This window comes from Helianthus annuus, chromosome 12, assembly GCF_002127325.2.
Source record: "Helianthus annuus cultivar XRQ/B chromosome 12, HanXRQr2.0-SUNRISE, whole genome shotgun sequence".
NCBI lineage: Eukaryota > Viridiplantae > Streptophyta > Magnoliopsida > Asterales > Asteraceae > Helianthus > Helianthus annuus.
The window spans coordinates 28,413,798-28,439,665 of NC_035444.2; the positions used below are offsets into that span (position 1 = coordinate 28,413,798).

Below are 25,868 nucleotides of genomic sequence, written 5' to 3' on the forward strand. Positions count from 1 at the left end.
TTACATTCCTTCCCTAGTTACTGGGAACAAACTTACTTTACCTTCCCTTGTATTGGGAAACCTTTTAGTTAATTACTGTTTATACGGAATGCAACCAAACGGCACTAAACGCAACTCTATCACTCAAGTCCCTACTACATAATACCGATTAGTCGCCGGGGCCAGGCGAACGGGTTATTAGTTGATAGCGCTATTTAGGTTTTACCAACCTCACACCGTGCCATGGTATGGGATCGGTCGTGAATTAATGTACTCAGGCATCCGTCAATGATGATAGAACATTGACATCGGGGCATCCTGCGGATACGCAAACGGTTACTTAGTGTTCGGTATTGGAAAAACAGTTTAGTCGCTAACTTTTGGGGTAGCTCCCCATGGCATGTATAAACGGATAAATTAACTGGTGAAACAAGTTTTTGGTAATTAAAACTGGACAACTAGTGGACTCACTCAGCATTATTGTTGACCCCCTTACTGCATGCTTTGCAGGGTGTCACCGTAATTTACGGTGGACCCTGCATCTAACTTTTCCAATTTGCCGTAGTTTTGACCCGTTCATGTTTTTATCAAACGAAACATGTTTGTTTGATCCTTATTCTCACGGTAATCATAATTTCAATAATTCCTATCATATTAGGCATCCGTCAATGATGATAGAACATTGACATCGGGGCATCCTGCGGATACGCAAACGGTTACTTAGTGTTCGGTATTGGAAAAATAGTTTAGTCGCTAACTTTTGGGGTAGCTCCCCATGGCATGTATAAACGGATAAATTAACTGGTGAAACAAGTTTTTGGTAATTAAAACTGGACAACTAGTGGACTCACTCAGCATTATTGTTGACCCCCTTACTGCATGCTTTGCAGGGTGTCACCGTAATTTACGGTGGACCCTGCATCTAACTTTTCCAATTTGCCGTAGTTTTGACCCGTTCATGTTTTTATCAAACGAAACATGTTTGTTTGATCCTTATTCTCACGGTAATCATAATTTCAATAATTCCTATCATATTAGGTTCAAGTCACGGGTTTCTTACGTATCTTAAACCCGTTTACGCTCATATGCGTAATTTGACCCGTTAAGGGTATTTAGGCATATTTTGAGCATGAAACGCTTTCATTCGTTTCTAGCGTTATTATACCACATTACTTATTATGAGATCTTCAACCACAACTAAATTTGTGGTGAGCTCAATGAGATGATCTATATAATCCGAGTTTTTCTCGTCGGATTGCTAATTTACGACAAAGACTCATATTGAGTCTTTTGACCCAAGATTTACCCTTTTCATTCTCTATACTTATTCAAAGTATTTGCTTGATCATATAACTTGTTTTTAAATGACTCTTAAGGTTCATTTACTCGATTTTGCTTACGAGGGCGTTTTAGTCATCTTAAATCCTTTCTTTACAACAAGGACTTTTCATGTCGTAATTGACCAAAATTCCACTGTTTGAACTAGGATCTTGTTTAAATAGACATCATGTTCTTAAAACACAATGACAATAACTTAAATCATCCGGTTTACTTAAAAGATAACCCAATGTCCGTTTTAACTTGTTTAGCCCTCATTAAACTTCAAGTTCTAAAGATGATTTGACCAATTATACATACCTGGCTCGAATCAATATATTGATTCGTTTCGATACCTTGCCTTAGTAGCCGCTAAGCGATAACGATGTACATATCCATCCGATATTTATTTCTATAATCACATAGCTCAACAACTATTAGTCAATATTGTCAAAGGGTGATAATTTCACCTTTTGACCCGTTTGGTCTAAAGGACCATGAAACTCTATGAGGTGGCATTTATTACCATCTTATCTATATGACTAACTTCGGTTTACACCGTATAGTCGTTCTACTTGTAAATCATTTATTGATTTCTTTGACCCATTATGACCCAAGCTATAATGTGTCTTTCCCCAATTAAACGGTTGTTGTCCACAAATGACCAAAGTACCATTTTACCCTTATTATTTGCAATGGTTTACCTTATAAGGTAACCATTTAAAAACTCATTATCTTTTAGTCATTTCATGACTAATTAACCGCATTAGCTCCTTTTTATCCATTAAACATGATTTATGACCATTTTCTTTTGTTCCGGACCGCACTTGCCGTGTCGGAACATCATAATTTAAAACAAGACTTATTATTCACGACCTATCAAACCAATAGGTATCAAATAACTAGAATGTAAGCTTTACTTACCTTGCATCCGAATTGTGTTTTTCCTCCATTCTTGATTTGTTTGACCCGCTTCCTTTCCCAAGCCTCCACCTAGCTCGTTAGGCGTCAAACTATTTTAAATCATTTACGAGGCGGTTAAATTAGTCATAAAATCACGACTATTCCACCTCACTTATTTTCTATGCCGAAGCTACTATTCGACTTCATGGTTAGTTAACTTAGCTTATCAAAAGTTAACTACTTTTTGATCACATGGTTTACGCAATTAAGTCGAATCAACATTATGATTAGAACCCGCTTTACCCCATCTTTCACGTAATTAGTCAAACAAGGCAATTATGCGTTTCATTCAAAAATTCACAATATGAATATTCACTTAGGCATTTTAACAAACACCTTGTGGGCATATTCTATAAAATCAACAATCAATTTTCATAACTAGTTATTTAGCCAAGCTTAATACCAATTAAGCATGTTCATATCCATTTTCACATTAACAAAAATCTGAGTTCACTTCCTAGAGCTCAAATTACACTAGAACAACAATCAAAATTCTAGTGTTTAACATATTCTTACAAAACCCACTTATCACCTTCAATGGTGATTGTGAATTAACAAGAATTAAGCAAAATTTCAACAAGTAATTGACTAGGGTTTATCCCTAATCACTATCTCATTCCTATTTCATCCAAGTAACTATCATGCATCATGAATTTCGAGTTTCAAGTATTGGTTCAGAATTTCAATTGGAATCATTCAACGAAATTTCACATACCTTATGATCATTTCACTTAGGTGATCACTAATTTGTGTTCATGCATTGATTTGGCTCTTGATTTGGGCTTCAATTTGATCGATTTGTTGAACTAGGGTTTGGAACCCCTTGTTCTTGCTCATGGGCGTACGCACACACACACACACAATGTGTGTTGTGTTTTAATTTTTGTTTTTATAATTCAAATCTCCTTTTTGGCAACTTAGGTCCCTCTAGTTTAGTTAGTCATTAAGTAGACCATAACCCATCTATTTCTAGTAACATTCCCCTTATTAACTAGGTTAAACATTCCTAGTTAACTTAACGGGTTCGGGAAGTCATAACCCGTTTTTATTTTAAGTCTCGTTACTCGGCCTCTTATAAATTTCATTTCAATAAAAGCTTTTATTCACTTCTTATTTAATATTAGGATTAATTATTTAAATCCTAATATTTACCGGGTAAGTTTTACCGCTAACGGTATTTTACCCGTCTTTTAGTGCTAATGGGGTTTGATCACCAAACCCATTTTCGGGGTGTTACATTTTGAGACTTCTAAGCCTTCGACTCGTTACCTTTTTACCGAATTCTAACCCGTTTATGCATTTTATCAAACAAACGTATTTGTTTGATTCCTATATCACATACACTTCTTCAAATTAATGTTACCTACCATATTAGGTTCTATTCATAGGTTTGTTACACAATTTAAACCCGTTTTCGCTCGTATGCTTATTTTGACCCGTTAAGGGTATTTAAGCACTTTCGAGCCTAAAATCGCTTCTGATTGCTTCTAACATTACATCACCACATTTCTTATCCTATAATCTTCCACTACAACTATAAGTGTGTTGGATCTAATGTGGATATCTATATATTCCGAGTTTTACCCCTCGGATAAGAGATTTTACGGCAAGAAGCATTTTAAGGCATTTAACCTTTGAAAGTCACGCCTACAACTTTTATACGCATCTAAAGGTTACAATAATCATAATATGAGTTTCTAAACAACCTCTAAGGGTTGTTTACCCGGTTTACCCATCAAGGGCTTTTTGGTCACATTTAATCCTTCATGTTTACGACAAAGGACTTCTACTAATATTTGACCAAATTGCACATCTTACTACTTATTTATGCGTACCTGGCTCGGATCAACGTATAGACCCGTTTACACCTCGCTTTTATTAACCAATATTCTATAGCGTCGCAATTATCCCAAAATTGCTACTCATTCCTGTTTACATAGGACTTGACAACCAACATTAGTCATTATTGTCAAATGGTGTTATCACCACCATTTGACCCGTTTGGCTCATATGACCGGACATTTACATATGTAGTAAAACGGGGTTTTCAATTTCCAATTTACACATCCGACCCATTTCGGATGTTGCCTCTTGACCCCTTCTTTTCTTTTTAACTCATTTCTTACAATTTTGACCCTATTTCGGCTTACTCCATGGGTATCCTTTTATTGTCAATTTACATTAATCAACACTAGATTAAATTTCCATTTTTACCCATTGTCTCAATATTAGATTACACTACAAGGTAATCTTATCAAAACTCATAATCTCTTAGTCATTACATGACCAATTTACCGATTCACACTCTTTACCATAAACCATGGTTTTTATCATCCTTATATGTTCCGACTCGTACCAACCGCGTCGGAAACCATATTTTCGTTATTATCGTTATCGCATTTATTACTAGTAAGGTAAACAAGTATTCTACATAAGTGTGTAAGTTTCACTTACCTTGCATCCGAGCTACGCTTTTCTTCTATGCTTGACTCGTTTGACCCGCTTTCACTCCAAGCTTCACCTGGCTTGTTTAAGCGCCAACTATTATTCATCATTTACAAGGCGGTTAAATTAGTCAATAACAATCACGACTATTCCATCTCACTTATTTTCTATGTCTAATTATCATTCATCACATCGTAGGTCAGTTTGACTTTTTCTAAAAGTCAAATGCCCGTTAGTATTCTAATTGCATAATCGAGTTCATCAATTAGTTTTAGCGTTATTTAATTACCCGGTAGGCGTTATCTTTGGACCACCGTTTTAACCAAAGTGCTAACCACGTTTATCACATTTAGAACTCTTTTTAATCACATTTTGCATAATAACCAAAACATCACAATTAGGTGTTTTAACTACAAAAATTCTAGTTTCGAGCCTTCTTTGAGGCATTTCAACAAACACTTTAAGGGCAGAATTTTACATGTTTATTTATCAAGTCTCTAGCTTATCTCTTAGCCCTAATTTCATATAAATCAACCATCTTACAAAGTTGTTAACTTCTATAATTCTGAAGTCACTTCACAATTGTCAAATTACACTAGAATATCACCCAATTTCCTAGTGTTTATTAAAATCTACATAACCCACTAATCACCTACAATGGTGATCATGGATTTTACTAAAATCTCACATGATTTCAACTTGTATTTGTCTAGGGTTTGTCCCTAGACACTATAGTTGTTCCTAAATCATCATAAGACACACATGCAACCATAATTTCAGATTTTCCCAATTTCATGAGAATTTCAAGTTGAGAGTTTTCATCAGATTTTACATACCTTGTAATCCTCTTGTGATGAGGAGCAATAATCTATGCTCAATTTTCGTTTTGGACCAGATTTGCACCTCCAATTTGAGAGTTTTAGTGAGGATTTTAGGGTTTGAAGAAACCCAGGTCGCCTCCTGCTTCTTTGTACGACCAGACATCCCCAAATGGGGTGTTTGGTTTTTGTTTTAATTAAAATTAGCAACATAAGTTTCAATTTTAACATCTATGGCCCCTCCATTTTCCTTAGTTCATGATTTGAGTGTTTTAACCCACTTATAAGTCACTATCTAACTAGGTTAGAATTATTCCTAGTTAGCTTAGTAGGTTCGGAAAGTCGTAACCCGTTTTACTTTAAGTCCCGTTAAATCGGGCCTTTTATCTTCCTATTTTCTTGAAAGCTCTTATTTACTTTAAATAAATATTAGGATTATTTAAATAAATTCCTAATACTTGCCAGTTTACTTTTACCACTAACGGTACTTTCCCCGTCTTTAGTATTAACGGGATTTAATTACCAAACCCGTTTTCGGGGTGTTACATGAAGAAGGGATGGCGAGTCAATAGAAGGGGAAACATCATGCGGAGAATGATATAAATTCATTCCAAACGGTGTGTTAGCATGCGGCGAATGATATAAATTGGTTTCAAACGGTGCGTCATGTATGTATGTGAAGGAAATTGTGGTTATTTTTATGTTTACGGGCTGGCTAATAATTCATTGCCCAAGTATTATTAATATGTAAGTAAAAGTCCAGTACGTTGTCTAGGTCAACTGGATTGAAAGGAAGTTAAGAGACAAAAACGACGGGACGTCACTTGACTATTACGCCGTGACGGTTTGCAACTGTAACCGCCTCTTCAACAGTCGCGTCGGTTCATGCGATTCCGGTAGTATTGTATATGTTTGAAGCAATATCAAAGTTTTTTATAGTTCTTGTTCATAATCAGATTGTTTGTTATTTATGATTATGAGTTCATCTGATTCATCGATCTTGGGAAGATGCCTGTCCAACATTTATGAGTTTAATTTCCAAAGTTGATATACTTGATTAAAGACCACCACAAACTTTGATTGTAATGGTTGACATGCTTGATTCAAGAAGTGGTGATGGAAAGCGATGTGTGTATGAACTGAAGAACAACCAATGGGGTAGTGGTGCAAAGGCAAAGCCTTTAAACACCTTGGGAGAGGGAGGTCTTGGGTTCAAGTCCCATAGACATCATGGAATAAAAGAAATTTGCCGTTCAAAAAAAAAAAAAAAAAATGAACTGATGAACATGTACATAGATGCGAGTTGTGTGTCCTCCATGCTTATGTGAATACTTGTGTGTTTAGTATCATGCATATCACATGTTGGTTTTTATGTTAAAAACTATTTATAGGGTCTCCTTTGAAAGATCACCATGTTTCGGCTACGGTTATAAAGACTGTGTCGGTTCAGATGCAAATATCTCGCGTACACGAATTGCGCTTACTGTTCACCTTCCGATCTTTGTCAGTTCGCTGTGCCCGTATCTAATCTGGTGTTCACTCTCGTTGATGACGTGTTTGTTTTCTCTAAGGAAATAAAAAAAAAAGCATACACACAAAACAGATTGAATCGAAGGAACATAAATTGAATTGTTACCTATGATATAAGTGTGGGGTTGTTCTTGATTTATGGAGAGAATTTGAGGATTGTGAAAGATATTTGGTGGTGTGAAAAAATTGGAGGTATAAACGAATTTGCCAAAAGGGAGGCGTTGGGAACGGTCTCCAAGAAATTGATTTACTTTGTTATGTTAATATCATTTTAGGAAATAATTTCATAACATTTTCGTTTTGTTTAATGCAACTTAAGATTTCCAAGTGACAAAAAATTAATTATACCGAATCGGCATTTAAAGTTCGTATAATATATAATTTAGAAAGCTAGTATACTTTCGGCTTTTTGAAGGGGTAAGATATATTTGAAAGTTGTGACTTTTTTGTAGGTGGTGTGACATATTTAAAAGTGCTATGAAGGGTTGCGACTTTTTGTAAGAGATGTAATATATTTAATAATAGTCTGAAGGGTTATGACTTTTTGTAAAGGGTATAGTATTTTAAAAAGTAGAAGGTAACCCTTCATCTAAACCATTATGTCTTTATCCAAACCATTGTGTCTTAAGTTACTATTTGAATGTATATATAATTATGCAATATATAATGAAAGGGTGTGAGTAATACTTTGAAGGGTTATGACTTTTTGCAAAGGGTGTAGTATTTTTAAAAGTAGAATGGTAACCCTTCATCCAAACCATTATGTTTTAAGATACAATTTGAATGTATATAATTATGCAATATATAATGAAAGGTTGTGAGTAAAATGAACTAAAGGGTGTGACTTTTAAATAAATTGGATATACCCTAAGTTGCTAATTGTATAAGGGTATACTTATCCAAACCATTGTGTTTTAAGTTACAATTTGAATGTATATATAATTATGCAATATATAATGAAAGGGTGTGAGTAAAATGAACTAAAGGGTATGACTTTTAAACAAATTAAACATACCTTAAGTTGCTAATTGTATAAGGGATAATTGGTCGTTTTTGTCAATGTTACAAGTATATTTGATATCCAAACATTGAATAGTGTGACCAGATGGACCTCAGTATTTAAGAAATTCCATTGTTTTTTTCTTGAAAGGTTGGTTGGTGATCAAAAAAAACGATGATTGGTGATGGGACAATTAAATGAGAGAAACAGGATGAACAGTAGCAACAAAATTTTAAAAAGGAAGGGCTAAGAACCAAAATGCTCTTGTTGCTTTCTTTCAACGCTTTTTACAGTGCTGCACATACACTACATATCAATACACTGCTTACCACTGTTGTAGTATCCAGCAGCATAGCCTCTACTCCTCTAGGTCTGTAACATCTAGGCTTTGTAACTGCAATATATCGAAACTAACCAGAATCCATAAACTAGAGATATCATTAAATATTTGTCACAGGCTGGAATGCTGGTAACGACTTTGTATACTTCTTTATCTTGTTGTTTAAAAAGCAAATTTTTATTGGATAAACTACAATATAAGGACTTGGTCTCATAATAGTTCCAACCTACCATTTACGGTCCATAGTAAATTAGTCACCTGAAGTGTAACGAAAGAATAAATTAATTTTAGTTCTAGATCAAGGTTGTATACTTGCTTATCCTTTTGTTTTATTTTTATATACTAATACAAGATATGGCAAGTGTGACGATTAAGTTGGTTTGTGCTAAACTTACACAACATTTCTTAAGGTGTAGGGAGTGGTTAGACACTTTCCATAGGTAAACTTCCAAATCACCTAAGCAAACAGTGCCACGTCATTTTACCTATTTTGTTTACCTATTGCTCAAAAACGTTGGCGGTGGTTAGACACTTTGGAATAGGTAAACTATTTTTTAAAAGGAAAAATATGTGATTGGTTGAGAATGCATGGACCCCACCACACACCCTCTCTCTCTCCCCTTCCCTCCCGTCACCGCGTCGGTGAAGGTTCACCGATTTTCTCCCCCTTTTCGGTAAATGTTAATCGGTAAACATGTTGGCATTGGAGAGGGGTCGGTACCGAGTGGGTTTACTGCCCCACGCCGTATACTCTTATTTTTACTTTTCGTACTGCCACACCCTCCATTTCTATTATGAAAAATCTAGAGAGGTGGGATATGTTTGCATCGTCTATATATGCATTTCATAAACCATAAACTTGACTCTGAAACATAGAGCACAAGTTTTTCTACGAGCCAATACAAGGTTAGCTAGCTCACTTGTAAGAGACTCTTGCGTTTTAGTGGGAGATCTTAGGGAGCCGCTAGAATGAAAACCACCCCGAGTTGTAAGAACCGCGAGAACTACACCCCACGGGTGGGCGTTCACTATGATTTTTTTTTACAACTAGATGTGTGTATTATAAACACAGCCGTAAAAAAAAAATTTTAAACGCCGCGGCTGAGGGGTAGTTTTTTACACCACAAGTTTGGTGAAAAAAAAAAAGAAAAAGAAAAAAAATTAAAAACACCAAACTTGTGGTGTAAAAAACTACCCCCTCGGCCGCGGCGTTTAACTTTTTTTTTTACGGCTGTGTTTATAATACACCCATCTAGTTGTAAAAAAAAAATTATGGTGAACGCCCACCCGTGGGGTGTAGTTCTCGCGGTTCTTACAACTCGAGGTGGTTCTCATTCTAGCAGCCCCCTATATATATATATATATATATATATATATATATATATATATATATATATATATATATATATATATATATATATATATATATATATATATATATATATATATATATATAGGAGTTTGGGGGGTTTTGCCGAAGGGGATTCATGTGTGTTGCCTTCAGAGCCATTCCAACCTTTTTAGAGAGTCATTCCAACCTTTTTAGATACCCTAAGCGAACTACGAAGTGGGGACCCTAATTTCTCCCATAAACTCTCCTCCAATCCCGATGGACCTGTCGCCATGGATGATTACCGTTACGTTTTTCATCTATTGATAGCCTATAGCCTAGAAATTGAAAGAATGTTGTGATGGGAAGTGAGAACGATGATTGCGGCTGTATTTTAAGGGTTTTATGCCATTGAATATTGATGATTAGGTTGATGGTTGTTGCTATGTTGTAATAGCTGAAAATTAATGTGAAATTGGCTTTGAAACTGAGTCTTTTGTTTTTTGCTAAACAATAATTACTTTGAGTTTCTTTAATGAAAAACTAGTTTAGTTTTAAAATAAACGTATTTATTTGGGCCTAATACATATACTATATATAAAACTTTCTAAAAACTTGGAGCCCTTATTTTATAGTGGTCCTAAACCCATGCGTAGATTGGGAAGCCTATAGAGCCGGCCCAGCTTCCCTTAAAAAAATAAGTTCCAGTTCACTTTGACTCATATTCCGGCTACAAAATCTCATAACCTTAAGTTGGGACCATGGGTAGAAATTATGAGAATTTTATTTCCCGTATTTAATGATTACTAATAATATTTATTTGTTAAACTTCTAGAGATTCAACTTAACATAATCCTAATCCCCATTGTAATCTGAATTAATTAGTTGTATTTTCAATTGTTAAAATTCAGTGTGTGGGCTTGCAAATATAGGTAATTAATTTATAAATAAAGTTGCAAAGGATGTACCAGAAAAAGTTACAAAACAAGCATCTCAACATCATTCCTATACAACTCTAAGTCATGTCTGTTTCAAAGGACACACACAAACACACACTCATTGTTAAATGAAACTTCAGAAAACACACGCATCTAGCCGTACGTTTTCGCGCACACACAACAGTCCAGAGGTAAAGCCTAAAGCTACAAGTTAATAATAATATATTACTACCACTGTATGATGATAGGAGCTATTGCATGAAAACGATGTATCCATTAAGTGTGAGATAATATATATATATATAGAGAGAGAGAGAGAGAGAGTAAGAAAAAAAAAAAAAAAAAAAACTATTTCCTGCTGAATAATGAAAACCACTTTTATTTAGATGGTGATAATGATAAAATAAAAACTTGTGTTTCGGACGGACCCTCGCGTGATCTCGCATATGATTTTATGATCTACATTGGTTCTATATATTCAGTTGATAAGTCGTTTTCGTCTTTAAATTATTACTCGGGATGGTGGTTTTCAATTGGCTAATTGTACATGCAGATCCTTTACCCCTGATGCTAGTTTGTACCAATGTTTATAAAGTGAATTGTGTGTTTACTTTTTTCGATTGGCATTTATATAGAGTAATTATAATACAAGTACTTCATGATACGGATGTTATTGAACACTATCGATTAATTTCCATCTAATTGCTTCTTGTTTGATAAGTTGGCACGTTTTGAAATTTATAAGAGAAAGTCATAAAAATTGTGATTTCAGGATGTATATATATCATAACAATCTCTTTATATTTAATAACAACTGGTAATTTAACCTCACGCTTTGCGGCGAGAAATTATATTATCAATACAATACTAACACTCGGTATACCAAACGAAAAAGATAACGTATAACCATGAAAAAAAAACATTTAAAATGTCGTGTGAAAGTCCCTTAGTTTAAAAATAACGTTACAAAGACTAAATAAATAAAGTGTACCTTAGTAAAGTTAAAAAAAGAAAAATAAAAGAATTTGAAAATTTTATTAAAGTAGAAGGACTAAACATGCACATTAGTATATATTAGTTAGTACATGTTAAAAATGAAAACAAATGAATTTCAAAACTTTATTAGAATAGAGGGGCTAAACATGTTATTAGCAAAGTTGAGGGATTAATTAAATTAAAAAAACAAAGGAATTTCAAAACTTTATTAAAGTATTGGGGTAAAGCATATTATTAGTAAAGTTAAGGGTTTAAAGTGATCAAAAAGGTTGACACGTTGCGGCGTGTAACTGTTTAGGATGAATAGTGAGATAAAGTGAGTTGATTTTTGATATCTATACATATAATGAGCCAATGTGAGGCTAACCTACTTGTTAGAGTCATTTGGCTATTAGAAAGTGATGGGATATCGTCCTCGACCCCCCCCCCCCCCCCCCGCGGGCTGTAACTAAGCCCCCCGCAAGCTAATACCATACTTACATCTAACCCAAAAAACAGTTAATGGTCATCAAAATCCCCTGCAAGCTACTCACATAGGCGTGATGCTACGCCAACATGGAAGAGACAAATAGTACAAGGTGAAAGCAACATGTAGCCAATCACCGGTCGCCAAGCACGGTACCAGAAAATCCCCACAATGTGCCATCATGCAGGGGCAAAAGGTATAACAAACAACGACGTGTGGCCGATCACGGGGCACCAATTCACATTTACTTAACCTCTACTAACGGGTGATGACCGGCGAGATAAGAAGTAAATCTAAAAAGCGACTGCAGCCAATCACCCCTCCCGGACGTACTCCCACCTCCGGCGGAACTAATTGCCACGCTAGAGGGACCAAATGGATATTCTTTTACAATGACACCTCGCTCAATCATTTTCCAATCTTCTCTAACCTCTCGGCAACAGATACCACACTTCTCCAAAATTTTAAGATCCCTCATTCGCTTTACACTCTCACTATATACTTTACGTTCTTTCTCTAGAAAGAACAATACTTATTCTCACGACAGATGATGGTTACAAGAAGAACCCTTCACCTTTCCATTTCCTAACGAGTTTCACGGTGTTTGCTACTTTATTATTCTCTGGATTTGAGCTTGTGGAGATTAAAAGATTAGGCCCCTTTGTTGAACATTAGGTCCTATCCTTTGCGGGTTAGACTCGTGTTTCTTCGAAAGGGTTATCTTAGTTCAAACCCGGGCAATGAGATATTTTGTATTATTTGGTGTAAATATACTACCGTAACATTTATCATTAAAAAAATTAATAACAATGAATACATGACTTCACATATACTTTTATTAACATATCTGTTTTCTTTTCTATCAATAATCACTTAAATCACTAATGGTATCAATTTTACATTCGTGTAACATTAACAAAAGTCTTTTTGGTAGTAATTAGGTTGACAAAAAAATTATGTACTTGAGAATAAGTTGTATATCAAGCATTTTTTTGTGTATCACAGATAAAATGACAAAGAATTTGTTGGATCTGAGAGTGTGAAATGTGTGTGTTTGTTTAATTAAATAGTAGAATATATATGGAAATTCAATCTAAACCATTAATACAAACACAACAACATCAACACAAATGGATTTGGGCATGATTGCATTATGATTTCATTTAATTCAAATGCTTACAATATAATCAAATAGTACAGAATGTACTCCCCTCACCAGGTGATCTCTCTCTTCCCACTTAGTTCTTATGCTTTTTTAGCTCTAAGTGTTAGCTATAACATTGAAGGTGAAGAACTATATACAGGATGAGAGAACTGCTGGTGACGTCACCATGAAAGCGACCCTAAACAACCTAATTAATGGTGTAACTGCAAGCAGTTAACAAAACTGCTGGATTGTTACAAAGGGTACTAGTAAATTAAACTACTGCTTTGATAAAGAACAATAAACAACTGGATTCCTAAACTGCTTGAGGATTCCAGTACTTTTAGGAAACTGGTATTTTGTTTTACTATTGACTTGGTTTTCTAGTCTTTAGCTTTGACTTTGTTGACTTGGCTATTGACTAGTTGACCAACACTTTGATAATCTAACACTTTTATTTCCGTTCTTCTATTCTTTGAGGCAGCTATTCTATTCCAACACTTTTTGGTAGTTGCTTGTGAAGCTTTCAAGGGGGGAAACTTCCAAACTTTAGATTGTACTTCAACTTATTCTATCAGGCAGGGAAGATGGTTCCCTAAGGTTTTGGTTTTCATTATCAGCAGATCTTACATAACCCAACAATCTACCGCTAGATCCGCTAATGCCAATATCTCTCTTATTAATGCATGTCTTTTATTCTCTTATTTGATGATGAAGAGTCCTAAAAGTATTTTAGTTGCAGTTGCTGCTTGGACAAAACCTTTATCTTCATTATGGTCATCCATCCTGACCTTAGAGAAAGGTTCTATGATCATCACATCTTTTAATATGTAAGTAGCTTGGAGTCTCTAGGTCTCTAGGTTAGGGAAAACTTTAGGCTACTTTTTAGACCTTAGAGAAAATAGATAATCATGTCTTTATCCATAATCAACTGAGAGATGTGGAAGAAATTCTCAATAGCTTTGTCACTAAATGATATGAGTGAAGTTTTAGAGTTTTGAGAAGGTAGTGACCTTCAGAAGCTTATGAAGGATTTTCCTTTGAGCATCTTCAATTTTGAGAGATGTTGGATTTGAAAATGTTGATTTTCCTGTGTAGATAAGCTTCCAATTGTTTTTCCACTAATTAGTAGTGTTGGGTTTGATAATCAACCCTAACTCCTTGATCAGTAATGATACAAAGTCTTTTGTGGATGAATTACCATTTTAACCCCCATTTTCCTACCATCTTGACACTTATTTGCTAACCCATTGATTGGTGAGAGCTTTTACAAGGAATTAATTTTGAATTTCTGGGGTAAGAAGAATACTAGCTTTTCTTGAAAGTTTTCCAGATTCTTTTGTAGAGTTTATCATTGAGTATGGGGTTGAGATATTTAAGTATGTAACAATATAAATATAATCTCCCCTTTTTGGTATGAGTAGATAGTGAGAAGGTATCATATCCATCTTACTTGTAAATGAATAGGTGGTTATTTCCTCACCAGTAGACTGGCTTTCGGTGGTCGATGGTTGAATGATATTTGACTATAGTAGATTTGGAATTTTGAACTCCTATTTTAGGAGGGCAGGTATTAGTGACCATCTACTTGAGATTGGAGACATCAACTCTCAGCTTGTTCCATCAATTCCAGAAGTTTTAGATTTTGGCATCAATCAATCTACTGAAAACGTATGCCCTCACAAAATGTGGTTGTATCACTAGTTTTGACAAACGGTGAAGCCCCATTTTCTTAGTATTGGGGTCTTCTACTTGTTTTGACTTTCTGAGTGATCAAAGTGTTGTTGCCTGCAACGTGGTCTTACTTATGTTTCCACCGTCTGTCACACCCCTTTCAAAGGCGGAAGCATGAGGTGTGACCTGAGTGGTTTTCATTGCATACGATGAGTAAACATTACTACATGAATTAAAACATACTCCATATTGTCATTCAAGTTTGATTATCCAAAATACAGAAATTAGTTTAAAGTTTACATCATAACTAAAAGATAATTGTTTGAAAGTTCACATCACATTTTCAAAACAAAGATCAAGGTTTTGTTTCCTATATCACTACAGGAGGTGGGATATAGTAAACAAATCACAAAAGGTGGCAACGGAGACTAGACACTAAACATCTTGACAAAGAGCCAACGAACATCATCCACTAATTCCCTGAAATACATGTAAGTTTAAAAATCGTCAACAAAAGTTGGTGTGAATTCATGCAGATTGTGTAAAATGTAACATTTGTAATTGTGTAAAAGTATGGTATGTAATTTGTAAAATGTAAGTTTGTAAATTGTATTGAGATGAAATGGAATCGAGATCGCTAATGTTTCGCGAGGACATTAACATATGTGACGACATAGGAAGCATCCAAACCTAGGCGATTTTTTTTAACATCGTTTACCCTACGACTGTGACCCAAGACACTCCATGACTATGTGTTGTCAAGAGAGTGAGGCTACCTGGACCTGTTAGATCTAACCCTTGTTCTTTTGGTCTAAACTAGATTGAGGGTGCTTACGTATACCCTATTCGTGACGTGATCTAAGTATGATTCTTTTGTTTAAACATACCAATTTGTACATGTATTTTCCCCAAAGTTTAGAAAACAGTAAAAACGTTTAAAAGTGAGGACATGAACTCACTGCTTTGCGTCTTGAGCGTCTAGCTGCACCGGCTTCTGCTACTCGAGTGTCGTGACCTATACACGTTCTAAGTATGATAATCACCTAACTTGTAAACTTCTAAGTACAAGTTACATTTTGGATTTAAGGTGTCTTATTTGTATGCCACATTATGTTTAATATTGAATTGGTTATATATTTTTATCCCAAAAATATATTTATTTGTGTAAGTAGGATTTGAAAATGTTATATGTTAAAAATAATATATTTTTAACTTTTACCAAATATATGTCACTTATATTAACTGTCAAAAATAAATATAAGTAATTTGTTAAATAATATTTCCATTATTATTTTTTAGGTGTAAGTATACTTAGGAAAGTATACTTGTATTTTAAGTGTAAATACTTGTATATTTGTATTAATTAACCAAAAATCAACTCTTTGATTTTTATTACTTTATGGAATTTTATTTCTTAAAAATAATAATATTTTTTAGGTTTATTAGTTATGTATATATTTTGTCACACTTGTTACCTTTTTATAATTCTTCCATTACTTGTAGTAATTTTTGTACAAGTCCATAGTTATATAAGATTGTCCCATGAGTCCAATAATTGTCCAAGTCCTTAATTTTGTTGAAAATATATGTATATTGATATATATTTTGTATTTGTCCATGTATCATTTTTATATGTAATTTTGTATACTTGTATCATTGTGTATTTCTTAAGTATTTGTATGTGTATTTTTGTAGTATACTCCTTGGGAGTATTTAATGTATTTTTCAAGTTCCTAACATCACTAATACATATAATACACATAATATACACTTAGCACATAATTTTGTGACCACTAAATATATATATTTTTCCCTAAAATATACATACTTAATATTGTTTTTATATTTGAAGAAATCCTTATTTCTTACTTGTAAATTGTGTAAAAATTAGGAAACCTTTGTAAATATTTTTAGGTGAATTTTTGGGGAATAAGTTTCACCAAAACTTATATTTTTCCAAGTGTCAAAATTTTATAAAAATTTTGACATAGTTTCCCCTAAAAATGAAGGTTTCCCATGTTTTTAAAACATGTGTTTATTTTCTTTTCATCATCCAAAATCAATTCCCAACAAATTTCACAAACAACATACACTAAATTCACCATGAAAAACATTATGATGAACTTGATTTTTGTTAAAAATGTGTAGTCTTTTAGATCTACACTTTACATACAAACATCTTTCAAAAATAAGTGTTCTTGTTTAATTTCTTGAAATTTTGTGTGAAACTTTATTTTACTAAGTAAACCATTCACAAGTTTTAAGGTCTCAAAATCACGAAAAGCATATTCTAAAACATTTTTATGTTCATTATCAAGTTTCTTCATGGATCTTTCAAGATCCATGCTTAACATACTTGAATCTTTTAAAAATAAGTCTTGATGAACTTTTTACAAACTTTTTAAGATGTTTAGTCTCATAAGTTAGTTTTACATGGTCTTAGTTTCTTAAAGAACACAAGAACATACTTAAAAATCATCTTTCAAGTTTACATAAAGGCTTTTCAAGTTCATCTTCAAGTTTAACCATGGATCTTTCAAGATCCATGCTTAAACTTGTTAGATCTAAGCTTCTAACAAGCTTTAACATGATAGATCTACACATGCACACAAGATACAACAACAACAACTTCATCACATACGTCAAATATCACTATACACACTTTTTTTTTCTTTAGATTATGTTAGATCTTTATGTCTTCATACTTTAAAGTTTAGTTTCTTTGAAAGTGTAACTTATACATAACACTAACATGAAGTAAATAGAGTTTTTGAAGCTTACTACTAGCTCTAGTGGCTAGGGAAGGGGCAAGAACAAGACTAAGATGAAGAATGAAGAAAATAGGTGGTTAAAAGCTCCTTAGCAAGGTCCTTCAACTTCTACTACTTCAAGCCTCCTTAGATCATCTTCATACACCTTGGATTCACCTTAGATTTTCTTGAAAGTGGCAAGAAAATAGTGATGGTAGTGAAGGTGGTTATGGACGAGAGGGAAGGAGAGAAGAATAAGAAGATATGTGAAAAATTTTGAATGAAGTTTATGAGAAAAGGTCTTGTGGTTTATACTTGTAATCATCCAACATCTTAATGTCTAGAACTCCTTATGTCTAATATCTAAGCCACACAAGAAATATTATAATGGAGAAATGTTTGTGGGGCCACTTGGGGCCAGTCACCAAAAGGGGGGGGGGGTAAAGTGTAAAAGAATGGAAGTTGTGGGTAGAAGATGTAAGTTTAGGTGTTAAATGGAAGGTTAAGTGTGTTCATGTGTTTTTATGATTTTTAATGTGTTCTAGCATCATAACTAGCTTTAAATCACAAAAAAATGCTTCTAGTCTATTTTTGGTGTTTCGGATAGTGTCCGGTTATTCGTTCGGTTATTGGTTCGTTAAAGTGCTAAATTGTGCAGTTTTGTAAGTTATGAGGTACCTTTTATGACAATTTTCATTCCCGACACTTTACAAGTTATTCTGGACATTTAAACCTTAATTTTTCATAATATTTTAGTGTTTAAATGGTTTTTTTTTGCTTAATTTCTGCAGAAATCTGCATTTAGTGTGCATTTTGGGTGCTTTTTGTTGTCTGTTTCAGCTTTCGGAAAGTGTTTATGTTAACTTTTGTTCACCTACTTAGTTTCCAATGTATTTTTGATGTTGGACCTACTTCTAAGTCCTAATTTTATTGTCTAATTATTTTCTGCAGACATGCTGACGCAGCTTGTCTAATCGGTGAGCTTACTAATCAATTAGACGCAACGCTTAAAGTAGTGTATGATATGACAGTTAATATATGAGACATGCATGAATTCAATTGTATATCAAATAAGCACATAATGTTGACATGTAATCACATAAATGCAAGTAATAAATATTAATTAAAATTGTACGAAAATTACCGGTTTTGGGCCAGTTGTCACACTGTCAGTCTGTGATCAAATGAAGTTAATCAAAAGAGTGGAAGCCACACATGCAAATCTCATCAACAGGATATACCTGAGATGGATTTCACCTCATCTTCATGTGGGATAGGAAATGAACCCTGTGTGTTACGCCCAAAATTTTACCTTCCTAAATGTGATATTATCATACTATAATTTAACAAAAATCGGGCATGACCCGTCCATAAAACGAGCATACCCCTGTTTTAAACATAAACAAACTAGATACAATTCTACAATTCGTTCAACAAGATACTACTAAAAACCAATACAACAAATTTTGGATCAAAAACATTTGAACAAGCTAGCGGAAGCGTTTGGTATGGCATAACATGAACACGCGCTCGCTCCGATTCTCCAAGTCGCCAAAATTGAGGATTTACCTACATTCAACAACAAAGCTTTAAAAAGTTAGTCGTTATACTTGTTTGCTTATAAAACCGTCATTTTAGTTCCATTCGTGTACTTACTTTCATTTCTCTTACGCATTCGATTACCCAATTAAATGGGTATGACATATACTCTCATACAACTAACCTGTTAGTAGATGGTGACGACCAAACATATAATATTGTATAAACTAAAACGTCCATAGCATATTCTAACCGCTTAAGTTACTTCAACCCGATTATCCTTCCAACATTCAATCATTTCATTACTTTATCAACACTTCGAAAGTCCGACATTCATAAACCTGCACTTTCAAACATACTTAATAATAACTTGGTTAGCAAACCCGTAATCTCAACATATTCAAGTACTACATCTTCGTAAAAAGGTCGCTAACCATTTATATGCATCTATTTAACTACAACACAATATACGCCTTTCGCATAATTATGTACATACGTATATATATATATATATATATATATATATATATATATATATATATATATATATATATATATATCTTCTATACACATCACGCGTACTAGTTTATACGACTTAAACTCACCATGACTCCAATTGTTCATACCTACATACCATCCTATTCTCTTAACTTAATTAACGCACCTCCCTAGTCATCATTACATACATCTATCATACTCTTATATAAATTACATGAGGCTTAGACTTGGGTGTACAACTTATAATCGTCAAGGGAACACTCGAAATCATGTTTGGGAGGCCCACCGTAGTCCACGGATAATATACCGAAGCCTACGATGCATAAATCACATAAATAATATTTTTCACAGAACCTTCACCCGGCTGTGTCATCCCACCACCCGGCCGTGTCAGCTCTGCACTTTTCCTAGCCATTAATTCTTACCGAAACGGACATAACTCTCTCATTTTTCATCCGTTTTGCGTCACGTTTCTTCCTACATGATTGTAAATTAACATTCTTTTATGTGAGCTTGAAATCCAACATCCGAGTTAAGGAATTTCTTAACTTATACATATTCGGCTTATTATTCATCTACGAATTATTCGACCCGTTCATGCATTCATCAAAATAATCTATTGATTTGACCTCAACTTCATATGACCTTAATAATTAAACATTATACTACTTAAACAAACTAAGAAGTGACTATGGAAATCACTTACCTCGTGCGTCCAAATTTGTGCATAACTTCCGCATTTCCTCTTAATCTGATAGCCTTCCATACTTGAGTCCATGTAAATTTTGGTTTCCTATCCTTTCAAATCATTATATCCATTTCATAGTTAGCACGCATGACCATTCATATCGCATCCATTTTCAACTCTTAGCTACATAAACTTTTAATAGTCAAACTTTATCACGCATAAAACATGAACTGACAACCACGTTGTTCAACATTTATTTAGTCAAACTTATTATCATAGATGCGTACATAACATAACTCCGACATCATTACTTATTAATAAACTATTCGTTTCACATTCGTACACATTCACTTTTGATTACTATAAATCAAGCGCATTAAATACATCACACCATTTAAACACAAGGTACAAGTCCCTAATGCATGATTTTACCAAATCATTCATTCAAATCCGAATTTTCGTATGGACTCCATATAAAGCATACTTCACATATTATCTTGTTAACGACTACACCATAAACACTTTCTATACATACCTACCCACAACTTTCATACAATTTCACAAATTTGTTCTCTTAGGCATTTCATCAAAAACCTTGTAAGCATCATAATCATGGTATTCGGTACAAGACTATAAGGCACATTCTTATTAGTTTATCATCATACAAAATTTATATTCATTCGGGATTACATAACTACTCCATCCTACATAAATTTTATTCATCATTCATGTATCACATCAAGCTCATAATCAAAGTTCTAGTTATATGATCTCATTCCATCATCCTTACTAGGTTCTTAACAAGCGGGTTTTTGCTAAAATCACAACAACCATCCCAATTCAAACATAATTTCTGCTATAATTCTTATCCTAATCCTTAATCCTAACCAAATTTCACGAATCCTATGCCATGCATTCATGCTTGGGTTAAGACCCACTTCATACAATTTAGAAAATCACAAAATTGAACTTATCACTTCAAAGAACAGGTGTAGGAGCTTAGAATTTGATGATTATTCTTTCGATTTCCTTAAGATTTCTAGTAATTCTTGTGGATTTTGTGAAGTTAGGGTTTCACCCCTCCTTGCTCCTCTCCTGTCGATCGTCCAGAACCCCACACACGAGTTGTGTGTGGGTTTTAATCATTTAACATTTTATTATCTAAACTTTTGGGCATTTACATCTTTAGTCCCTCCATATTTACCACTTAATTAACTTAAATTACTCCCCTTTTATCATAACATTTTAACTTATGTCTAGCAAATATTTTTGGGGTGTTACAAGTCTACCCCCCTTAAAGAAGGTTTCGTCCCCGAAACCTTTCTCATTCCAACCGGACCAATTGTACTCCCACTCTATTATCTTTTCATTCACAATGCTTACTACCACAGGGATGCATTCGAGATCTTGGCAAGAGTTTCATTCATTCATAAACGTCTTTGTACGCATTGTCCCTCCGTTTTTAAATCAAGTAAATTACTTTCATATCCGCATTAAATTCAGAATCTGATCCCGAGCTCTTATTAGTGTCATCTTCACTTTATAATGCTAGCTCCTAGCATATATCATCACTAGCGCTTCATTCATCGAATTTATTCCAAGTGTATACAGTTATTAATCATACAAACTAAGTCTATGGCTTGTTTCTAACATCCTATTTAAGCATATTACATTCGTATATTTACTAATGAAAATAAATCGGTTTATTTCATACTGCTCATACATCCTATGCTATCTTTCATGTTGTTCACCACGAGCCATCCAAACATTCCATTTCTATCATTACTTTTGATTACCTTTTAAACTCATAGGGGGGGGGGGGTTAATACATTATCATATGCATACTATAATCATTCAAAGACTTATTATTTAAATCAAAGTCACCCTTCTTCTACTTACTTATCCGTACTTAATTCGAAGACTAAGTATTATTTCCATGGTTACTATTGTTATACGTGCCATGCGTATCTTTTCTACAATATCTTGTTCAAATGAACATGGCCAACAAGCCGAGCATCAAAGTTAGCATTTCTTAACGATACTTACCGTCTCTTATATTCTATCAGAATTTCCACAGTTATGAGCATTCAGGTTCAATACCACCCGACGATCATTACGAACATTTAGAAGTTCACTTCACATTTTTCATTACGGTTTTGTATATACATATTCTATTCTGACGCATCCCTCTCTAGTCGAGTCATAACCTCATACTAAAGTTACAACCCTTTTTATACGTATCTGACGGAAGTAAATTCCATTGATTCATTATCCATGCTTTACGGTAATCGTTCCTTTCCGGTTAGTGATATTGCGCGTCTATTCATCAAGCTTACCTATGAGTATAAAACTTAACAATCAAAACATTAGCTACCGAGTTCAAATGGGGATCGCCATCTGACCCGTATGACCCATTTGTCCTTTCGACCATTCTTGTACAAAACGCATTTGCATAAATATATTCATACATATATATGTATATATGTATATATATATATATATAGAAGTTCAAGCATAAACTGAATCATATCACTTAAGGAACATTTATTTGCTTGGTACGTAATTACTTCACATTCGAATATCTTCATTCTTATCATTCCTTTGTTCATTTGCTTTACATTTACTTATATGACTTGTTTGACGCAATCATGGTCAAACTATTGACTCTTCTTATGTAGACTAGTTTTCGCCTTTTTATACCTTAAGTCCGCTTCGCGGATTTGAACATTGCATTCATGCCTTTCATTTCTTGAATCCGTCTCGCGGATTCAAGCATTGCATCCATATATTTCATTTATTTGAATCCGTCTCGCGGATTCAAGCATTGCATTCGTATCTTTCATTCCTTGAATCCGTCTCGCGGATTCAAGCATTGCATTCGTATCTTTCATTCCTTGAATCCGTCTCGCGGATTCAAGCATTGCATTCACATCTTTCATTCCTTGAATCTGTCTCGCGGATTCAAGCATTGCATTCATATCTTTCATTTATTTGAATCCGTCTCGCGGATTCAAGCATTGCATTCGTATCTTTCATTCCTTGAATCCGTCTCGCGGATTCAAGCATTGCATTCGTATCTTTTATTCCTTGAATCCGTCTCGCGGATTCAAGCATTGCATTCGTATCTTTCATTCCTTGAATCCGTCTCGCGGATTCTAGCATTGCATTCATACATTGTTGGTCCGTACTTCTTACGGATTCAACATTTTATTCTTATCACTTGTACTTTTTACTCTTACGTAGTACTCTCAATCTCTCGAGAGTCTTACTACTCATTTCACCCGTACGCCCACCTGCTACCCAATTCTAACGGACATACATGTAACAATTATCGCGGTCTCACGAACGTCATACGTTTCTTGTGTACTGGCCAGGTACACAATCCACGTACTAGTTTCGTGTCTTCGCGTAATCGCCACATTATGCCCGAAGAATTAAGTTTCGGCACGTGTTACATTTTTAAAACTCCTTTACCATGTCGTTGTTATATTCATTGAGATTTTTCTTTCACTTGCCTAATTATACTATTTCATACATCAACGCGTTGAGTATACGTACCAGGGGTCAATTCGTCTTATTACTTGCCTTGATGCCGGTCCTAGACCGCATTCACGGATCATTCCTTCCGAACAATTGCGCTTACCCTTCACATAACCCGTGTGCTCTTGGCCTTACAAATAGCATATAAATAAATGATTAGCATATTCCGTCTATCTTATCCACTAATCGTGGTCACATATGTCGTACTAGGCCTTATATATATCTTATACGAACATTCATTAAGCTTTTAGACAATTTAGAAACTCAAAGTACGAAAACAAGGCCTTTGCAAGTTTCTTTCCATCGTAACCACTAATTGTGGTTAGATACATCTTATTAGGCATTATTTGGACCATACATAAACATTCGAATGGGCCTTTGGACAACCCGGTAACTCGGAACGCGAAAATAATACTAAAATAAAATTTTCAGCAGATTGTTACTCCACAAGCCGTCGGCGACGGCCTTACACCCGTCGGCGACGGGTCCTGGAATGTGGCGTCGGACACTTTTGCCCGTCGGCAGACACTTAGGGCGTCGGGACTAAGGGGGGCATCGGCGACGGCCAGGAGCCCGTCGGCGACGGCCTCCCGATTGCTGAAACGCTGCTGAATTTCTTTTGAGTGTTCCGACCATTTACCGGGTCCGTTTTCAGCTACACGGGTCCCGGGACTTCTTATTTTACACACCTTATCACCCATAACCTACTTGAACCTTAAAACTTATACGGTAACACACTATACATACTTATATTAATCGAAAATTTAAAATTTTACCTCATTGGCGATCTCGGAGCGAGCACACTTTTGCACGAGCCATCGTTTGAGTTCAAGCACTGATACTCTTGCTCGAATCCCTCAAACCTAGGCTCTGATACCAACTTGTTATGCCCAGAATTTTACCTTCCTAAATGTGACATTATCATACTATAACTTCACAAAAATCGGGCATGACCCGTCCATAAAACGAGCATACCCCTGTTTTAAACATAAACAAACTAGATACAATTCTACAATTCGTTCAACAAGATACTACTAAAAACCAATACAACAAATTTTGGATCAAAAACATTTGAACAAGCTAGCGGAAGCGTTTGGTATGGCATAACATGAACATGCGTTCGCTCCAATTCACCAAGTCGCCAAAATTGAGGATTTACCTACATTCAACAACAAAGCTTTAAAAAGTTAATCGTTATACTTGTTTGCTTATAAAACCGTCATTTTAGTACCATTCGTGTACGTACTTACATTTCTCTTACGCATTCGATTACCCAATTAAATGGGTATGACATATACTCTCATACAACTAACCTGTTAGTAGATGGTGACGACCAAACATATAATATTGTATAAACTAAAACGTCCATAGCATATTCTAACCGCTTAAGTTACTTCAACCCGATTATCCTTCCAACATTCAATCATTTCATTACTTTATCAACACTTCGAAAGTCCGACATTCATAAACCTGCACTTTCAAACATACTTAATAATAACTTGGTTAGCAAACCCGTAATCTCAACATATTCAAGTACTACATCTTCGTAAAAAGGTCGCCAACCATTTATATGCATCTATTTAACTACAACACAATATACGCCTTTCGCATAATTATGTACATACGTATATATATATATATATATATATATATATATATATATATATATATATTCTATACACATTACGCGTACTAGTTTATACGACTTAAACTCACCGTGACTCCAATTGTTCATACCTACATACCATCCTATTCTCTTAACTTAATTAACGCACCTCCCTAGTCATCATTACATACATCTATCATACTCTTATATAAATTATATAAGGCTTAGACTTGGGTGTACAACTTATAATCGTCAAGGGAACACTTGAAATCATGTTTGGGAGGCCCACCGTAGTCCACGGATAATA

At 34.6% G+C, this 25,868-nt stretch overlaps 1 long non-coding RNA gene across 1 annotated transcript; it reads right to left on the minus strand.

The window, feature by feature from the left end:
• Window positions 1–19,002: 19,002 nt before the first annotated feature.
• On the minus strand, window positions 19,003–19,612 carry LOC110874489. The gene is made up of 2 exons (XR_002555991.2): window positions 19,414–19,612; window positions 19,003–19,259 (listed from the first exon to the last, which is right to left on the minus strand). It is a non-coding gene; the product is annotated as an uncharacterized LOC110874489 (long non-coding RNA).
• Window positions 19,613–25,868: the final 6,256 nt, after the last annotated feature.